This window comes from Thamnophis elegans, chromosome 4 (assembly GCF_009769535.1).
Source record: "Thamnophis elegans isolate rThaEle1 chromosome 4, rThaEle1.pri, whole genome shotgun sequence".
Taxonomy (NCBI): Eukaryota; Metazoa; Chordata; class Lepidosauria; order Squamata; family Colubridae; genus Thamnophis; species Thamnophis elegans.
In genome coordinates, this window is record NC_045544.1 from 37,495,493 (window position 1) to 37,503,508 (window position 8,016).

Sequence of the window (8,016 nt, forward strand, 5' to 3'; positions counted from 1 at the left end):
TAAATCTACCAAAGAAAAAGATTTTTTGGTCTAAACCTGGCTATCAACTAAATTTAGAAGTTTTAGAGAAATGAACTTTTCCAGTTAATTGTAATGAATATGTAGTTTTCATATGGAAGAGATGATTACGTAGCCTTTTTTTTTTCAGCCATTCAAGGCCATAGAGGCACTTTATGTTATGTATAGTGGATTAGAAGCCAATGAAGCTGTTGAAGAAGAGACGGAAGTGTATGTGGATGGAGAATATTTAAATCAGGCACTTGGTTAATGCAAAGAAAAACTGAGAGATGAAAAGGATCTGGTTACTCCATCTGGATCAGACCAAAGTCCTATATTGTCCTGCCTTTTCTTACCACAGACTTTAATTATATACTGTATCTAAGACAGGGGTGTCAAACTGGATTTCTTCAAGGGCCAGATCAGCATTGTCGTTCTCCTCCACGGGCCGACAGAAGCCTCCTACAGCACTGTGCTGGCCAAAATGGGGTGTGAGTGGGCTGTGCACAGCCCCCTGTGCCCCATTTTAGCCAGCAGGGTGCTGCAGGAAGCGTCTGTCCTGTCTTCACGACAGTCGGCTGGCCCACGGAGGAGAACTACAATGCTAATCTGGCCCCCAAAGAAATCCAGTTTAACACCCTACCTTAGATATATAATTAAAATCTCCTGCAGCACCCTGCTGGCCCATTTTTGGCCTGGATGGGTGCTGGCCAAAATGTGCTCCTTATTTCATCTTGTGAGATGAACTCTGTCCATTATGTATATCGTCTTTGGGGGATCATCTCTGTTCAGCCATTCTGAAACTTCTACCGCTGATTCCATCTTGTACCCCAACAACAGAAAATCATTCTCTTCCTTATACTTTCTGCATGCTATCCAAATGTTATAACCCTATTGTGACAATCTTCCTTTACCTTTTTAGTATAGATTAGGAAGCTCAGCCAGTGTAACTTTTCTCACAAAGGAATTGCTCTGCCACTTTTTATCATTCTAGTTGCTTTTTTGTACAGCTAAATCTTCAGCTTCCAGAAATATCGCCACTCCACAGGTGTCTACAAATATGTGGTTATAGTTAAAGCGCTACTCTTGCCTTCTTTCTTAATAATACTTAACATGGATTTTATTGAATAATTTTTGCAATAATGACTTTATATTGCATTTTGCTGCCAAGAGTTGTCTAAACACTTTTCTTGGGCAGTCATCACCAGTTCAAACCACTGAATTGCATTTGTCATTTTGAACTAAATTTGTTATTTTAAAGCCCTTTCTCCAATCTGGAGATTGGAATTTTGGAACTGTGCCGTTTTAAAAAAAAAGGTTGGTTTCAAAAGTAAATTTGACCAGCAACTAGCCCTAAGTCAAGATAATTTATGGGTAAAAGATAGTATAAGATCAACCAGTTATAGCCGTCCAAGTTAAGCACTGTCCATTTACGTATGGCTGTTCTCTTTGTAAAGACTCATTTATTTAAATAGAACTAAATGTGATAGCAGCAGGGTCATTTTTCCCCCTATTTGACTCAACAACACAATTCATTTTAGATCCTAGGTCACTCTATTTCCTCTCTCTCGCTTGAATTTTTTTCCTTATTAGTATAACCCATTCCCTTCAGATGCCATCCTTATTTCATTTTTCATGTCATGATCACCCTGAGCTCCTTAGTAACAGCATTTTTCCACCATTAAATAATGGGGTCGGAAATTATTACCCATTATGATTATATGGAAGAATCTGTACTTTTGAAGATTTGTTTTGCATTAAGATCTCCTTGACTTGCTGAGTGACATCAAATGCAGGATGTCCTTACCTGCCTGTGTCATGCAATAGAAGTGTATAATTTATTTTAAAGTCAGCAACCTTAGCTAACCTTTGGGTAGGTACAAACTAAACATGAGCATAAGTGTATCTATGTTTTAAAAGTTGTCTTGAATAAAAACAACTTAAACTTTCAGACTGATTTTCTGTCTTGCCCCATTATCCAGATTTCTAGTGTTCCAGTTTCTAATCTGGAACATTACAAATCCATTTTTCCAAGCAGAACTAATAGACAACATGAAGCACATATTCTCCCCTCCAGCAAGAAAGTTTATGCTCTTATGAGCTTAACATGATTAATGTTCTTTCATTTTGCTCTGTCCTACTTCATATTATGTAATTTATATTATACCTATCTCTATGCTTTTCTTTCTTTCCATCATACAGCAAAAGAAACAAGCCAGCCTAATGATTAATATATAAACACGGGAAAGCTGGCTTCTTCATCCTGAATCTCAAAATATGTAAAAGATTTTAATCAAATAGAGCATTAAGCTGCTCATTAAGTTCTCCCAATCTAGTTTTTTGAATAATACCTTTTACAATAAAGATTTAAAAAGATATACTACAGTGCCAGACTTTAACCCACAATTTCCTGGTTTTAGTTTTTTCAACCTAAACTCAAGTATGTTTGCTCACCAATCCCTTTCATTCATATACAGATATATAAGCTTGAAAGGAATTCATGACATACCAGTTTTCAAGTGACATTTTTTTTTTTAGTACACATCCTTCTCATCATTTAGCCACTGCAGGATAAAGGCCTCTTCTGCCTGTTTTCAACCAATACGGTCCTCAGCTTTCTTTTGCCAATTGGACCCACAATACTTGCTGATGTCATTGATCCATCTTGTTTTAGGTCTCTTTCATGGATGCTTTTTATCAAGTGGGATCTGTTCTACAACTGCCTTGGTCCACCTGCCATCAGTTCTTCTTGCTGTGTGACCAACCCATTTCCATTTCAATTCTTTTACTCTCTTGATAATATTGAGTACTTTTGTTTGTTCTCTAATCCATGTGCAGGTCTTTCTATCTTGTCTTGTAAGAGCCAAGGTGGCGCAGTGGTTAAATGCAGCACTGCAGGCTACTGCTAGATCAGCAGGTCAGCGGTTCAAATCTCACCGGCTCAGGGTTGACTCAGCCTTCCATCCTTCCGAGGTGGGTAAAATGAGGACCCAGATTGTTGGGGGCAATATGCTGACTCTCTGTAAACCGCTTAGAGAGGCCTGAAAGGCCTATGAAGCGGTATATAAGTCTACTGCTATTGCTATTGCTATTGCCAAATATGTATCTTTCCATGCTCTTTGCACAACTTGTAGTTTTTGTATAGATTGTGAGGTTAGTGTCCATGTTTCACCAACATATGTTACTGCAGGTAGCACACACTAGTTGAAAACTTTTCTCTTCAGGCATAGGGGGAGGCTGTTCTTGAAAATTATACTTAGCTTGCTGAATGCCTGCCAATCACATTTAACACGCCATTCAATTTCTTTTATTGCATCACCTTCCATTGAGATCCATTGGCCAAGGTATATGTACTGGTATAAGTATAATCTTTATTGTCATTGTACTTAAATACAACGAAATTGGTACAATACATATACATAAAAATATATTTGTTCTATTTCAGAAATACATTGGTGGAGGATTCACCATTCTATTGTCTTTTACCCTTCAAATGCCAACTAAAGGCATTTGAAGAGGGGAAAGACTATAGAATGAGTCATGAGTGAATAGAATTTGTCATTTTATCCCTAAGGAGCCTCAACATTGAATGTGGCCATTAACTGGAATTGGAAATGTTGCTTTCAGTCCTTGGAGTTGTAACACCTTCAGGTTTATCTTTCCCAACTCATTTCCCCCACTGTGACTGTCAAATGTAAATTTTAAAACATTTGGTTCAAAATAAACTAGATTGCAGCACCCTGAGTGCAGAATTTAAAAAAAGGGCAAGCAGTGGTGATACTCAGTTAGTCCATTGCTCTGGGATTCCACATTGTAGAGAGGTCACACATTCAAAGCCAGATATATTTTTTCCTAAATTCATCCAGCTATTTCTCTTTTTCACTCCTCTAAAAGTCTTCCTGAGAAATTTGGGTGCTGGAGGCACCTGCAGATTTGTTATACAGTGCTTCAAACTCTTTTGGAAATTAAAACAACAGGGAAAATTATACCAATCTATTTTTGTCTGGGAATGAAAATACAATGATAGTAAAAGAGTAGAGGACCCTGTGTCAGGGTTCCAAATAGCATCCAAAATTAAATAAGAGACCGAGGCAAATGATTCCTTAAAGTTCCAATGTATTAAGAGAGCCATGTTGGCACATCTGGGAAAACCCAAATCTGAAAGCTTCCCAGTTTCCCTACCCAGTTGAAAGTTCAAGATCTTGCCCCCACACCCACATGTCAATCACATGGTCCAATCTTCCACTGCCATGCTGGCAGCTTCCACCTATCCAGCTTTGGTCAGGTGCAGAGGTGCAGAGACAAAGGATGACCTTGGCTTTCTAGAAAGAATTTTGTTATGGCTACATATCATCTAACTCTGTACAATTCCCCCCTCTCATTTTTCCACAATAGAAAATGCATAGTAGAATAATAGAAAGTGTGGCAAGCCTGACATCCAAAAGAAAAATGGCTGCAGACCTGAAATTTACCAGGGTCCTATCCCATGCTGACATAGAGAATAAAACTTTAGAATTTTCAGACCCATAGATGCCAGAAGGTATAAAGTAAGTATTTCAAAAGTATTAATGTTGAAGGGAAAAAAATCCTAAGAATATCCGTAAGGGAAACACCTTCCAGTAACTCATAAAAAAGATGAGAGGCTGCAAATTGTATTCCAGGAAGAGAAAAAAGCTAGCATAGCCTAACAACGCATAAATACTAGGAGAGAGTAGGCATTTTTATTGCCACGAGACCTGTGATGTAAGTCAAGAACAGCCATAGCTTAGATCAAATTGCATTAGATCATGGAACCTTCCAACAAGTAGAGTCAGCATAGAATTCTTGATATGATGAGAATAATTCTTTCTGTCCTCTAAAGTAAATACCTATTTCCTCTAAAGTAATGACAATATTTTATTCCCAGTAGTGGTTCATAATTTTCATTGGATTATTTTTAGAGTGCCTCTCCCATTAATGGCTGATTTTTTTTTTAATTCTGGAAATCGTAAGGTTTTCCTAAGGCTGTTGTAACCTGTTGTGCTTGGTTATTACTATTTGGGCAATGCACTTATTACTGTATTATGGAAGTAGAAAGGATAATGAGAGAGAGAGAGAGAGAGAGAGAGAGAGACAGACAGACAGACAGACAGACAGACAGAGACAGAGAGAAGGGCAGGCAGGCAATGGTATTTGGTTGGCCTTTGCTGGGTTAAAATCTCTTCTCAATCTACATGGAAATATTCCATCGGCATGTGAAGGGAAAACATGAGAAAATAATTTCTCCAGCAGGAGTTTGTGCAATTATTTAATTTTCCACATTCCCTCACCTTCTTCCAATATATGATCAGAAATGGAGATGGAGATGCAGTTCCCCTAACTCCATATTGAAACAGGACTGGGGTTCAACATTGGAATCCAGGGTGAAATATCACTCAGTTGGTGATGAGACACTGTGCCTTCTTCAAAGATGAGCCCAGCACCAATTCTTGCTTGCCCTAAGAGAATAATGTTCCTCCTTCTCTTCTCCCCCCCCCCCTCTTCCTTTCCTGTCTCTTTGTTACTGTATTTTTAAAACAGTGCCACGTGGAATATAACCTTTTTTTCCTTTGGGGATTGCAAATGAATACTTAAGTCTGTCTCCAGCTGCATAGGTTTGGATGAAGCCTGCAGGTGTTGCCCAATGTAATTATATTGTTTTGGGGCCAAAGAGCTGAATAAAACATTTTTATCTCTCTCTCTCTCCTGACAGCTGAACAAACTTGTCTGGGCTTTTCATTTCTGCCACAGTTTGTAATTAAAGCAGATTGAAGTGGCACTTATGATGCTAGTTATCTGCATTTCCTAGTTTGTTGGTTGTAGCAAAAGCAATATGGGCGAACTGATTCACCCAAGCCTTCCATTCAGTGGGCATTCCAACTGGCTTTAGAAGCAGGAGCCCCATCAAGAATGCCTTGCTACCTATATGCATGGCAATAACTCATCTTGACCAAAGCATTTGAATGAGGTATTTTTATCTTCAAAGTGTTTGGCAGCCCTTATGTAATGAAAGTTGCATGGCATCATCTTTACATATGATAATTTTGAAACCTCATGATCTCCGACAAGAACAAAGAAGAAATTGTTCAGCCACATGAAACACAAAGGATTCACAAAGGAAACACCATTCTCCATTACTTTAATCATATTTAATAGAGAGGGCTGAACAGGGACCTTTCAGTATTTACAAGACATATTCTGTGTGACTGGTACTACATTGCCAGTCATACAGGCAAACTTCCCATTGGCAAAACGGTAAGAATCTCTTTGTTTTTAATAGGCTACTGAATGTCTTCCATTGTTTCAGGAAACAGACACACAGTTTTCATTCATTCCTTTGATATTTTTTTTGTGGAGGGGGGAGGGACATTAATTTATTTATATCTAAGTACCGTACTTATTGAAGCTTATTTTTGCTAAAGCAAAGCAGACGCAAATATAGCTTCTTTATTTCAAACTCCCTCCACCCCCAATTTCTAGTGTGAAATCTGGACTTTACATTGGGATTACTGCCTTAACAGGCTATTGCCTCCCTCCCTATCATTTCATAAACAAGAATTAAAGAACTGAGCATCTCTACCTCCTGTCTCATTTTCTACCAATATTTTCCTCTTACTCTGCAACAAAGGGCCTCCAACTTTCTCTCATTTTCAGATTTCTCTTCCCTTTTTCTCTTCCCTGCTCCGTTCCAAAATCCTTCTATCTTCATCATCCAAACTCAGGGCTATATAGGTAATCTTCGCTAAAATATTGTTCCAGAGAAGAAATTTCCAGTGAAATTCTATAGAAACACTGAGTGTGTTTATGAATGTCCAGTCTTCTGTTTTGCAACTAAATTACAAATGAGTGGCAATTTTCCTGGCTCAAATGACAGGGGTGGGGTGGGGTGGGGGAAACCTCATGAGGAAAACTATGTAGTCAAGATAGTTGCCGAATTACACAAAACACAGAACCAAAAACAATAGTGACTGCATCTTCTCTGGCACTGCAGCAACTACCTGGACTGCCAAAAGATATTCAACAGAATTTCTATCAGAGAATCTACATTTCCCTCTGATTACTATAGGAAAAATAAGCTTCCATATTTTGCAATGGAAGAAAACTTTTGTCCAAACGAATTGATTTGTAAATTTGATTCAATTCAGAAAGTGGGATATCAATTTTACCTGGTGTTAGTACTTTCTTCCTCTGCTCTTGTCATTGAAAAATGAGGGTAGGGAAAGCTCTGTTTTTAATAAGAGAGTATGTGTGGGGAATTGTAAAGGGGGGAAGGGGGAGAAAGAGAGAGAATCCTATAACCTTTCACTGTAAAGAAAGTTAAGTGTGAGGTTTGATTTGTTTGGATCATTGGTGACTGCCTGAACATCAAGAAGACATATCCGTGGAAAGGGCCAGTTCTGTAGAGTTTCAATTCTGGCCAAAAGCGTTAAGTATGTCAGATTGAGGAAAAAGAAAACCTCATGTGTTCAACATCTGGAAAAGCTTGAAGGGAGTTTATGAACATGTACAGTCAGATTAAGGGTGCATTAATCATGAAGCATTGATTGTGAAATCTGCCAGATTATTCCAGGAAAAGAAGAGGAAAATAGATGAACAACAATTTTTGGATTCATAGCAAAAGGAACCCTAAATCTAAAGAGAATCTACCTGGGCTCACGTAACAAACTTAACACTACAATTATTTTATTTTTTTATTATTATTTTATTTGTCTTGTATGCCGCCACACTCCCGAAGGACTCCGGGCGGCTTCACAACAGACAAGGGAAGGGGGGATAAATAGACAAAGACAACATTTTAAAAAAGACGCAACATTCACAATTTCCGTGGGGCTGGATGTCTCACAGGCCCCCTAATTTACAACTAAATTTGTAATTTAGTTACAAAACATAATGTCATCATATAACCTGCTAGATCTGAACCAATGCATAGGTTTCCTACAACTTGCCCAACCCCAATCTAGTCTAGTTTAGTTGTCGTGTGTATCTAACTCTGAATTATCC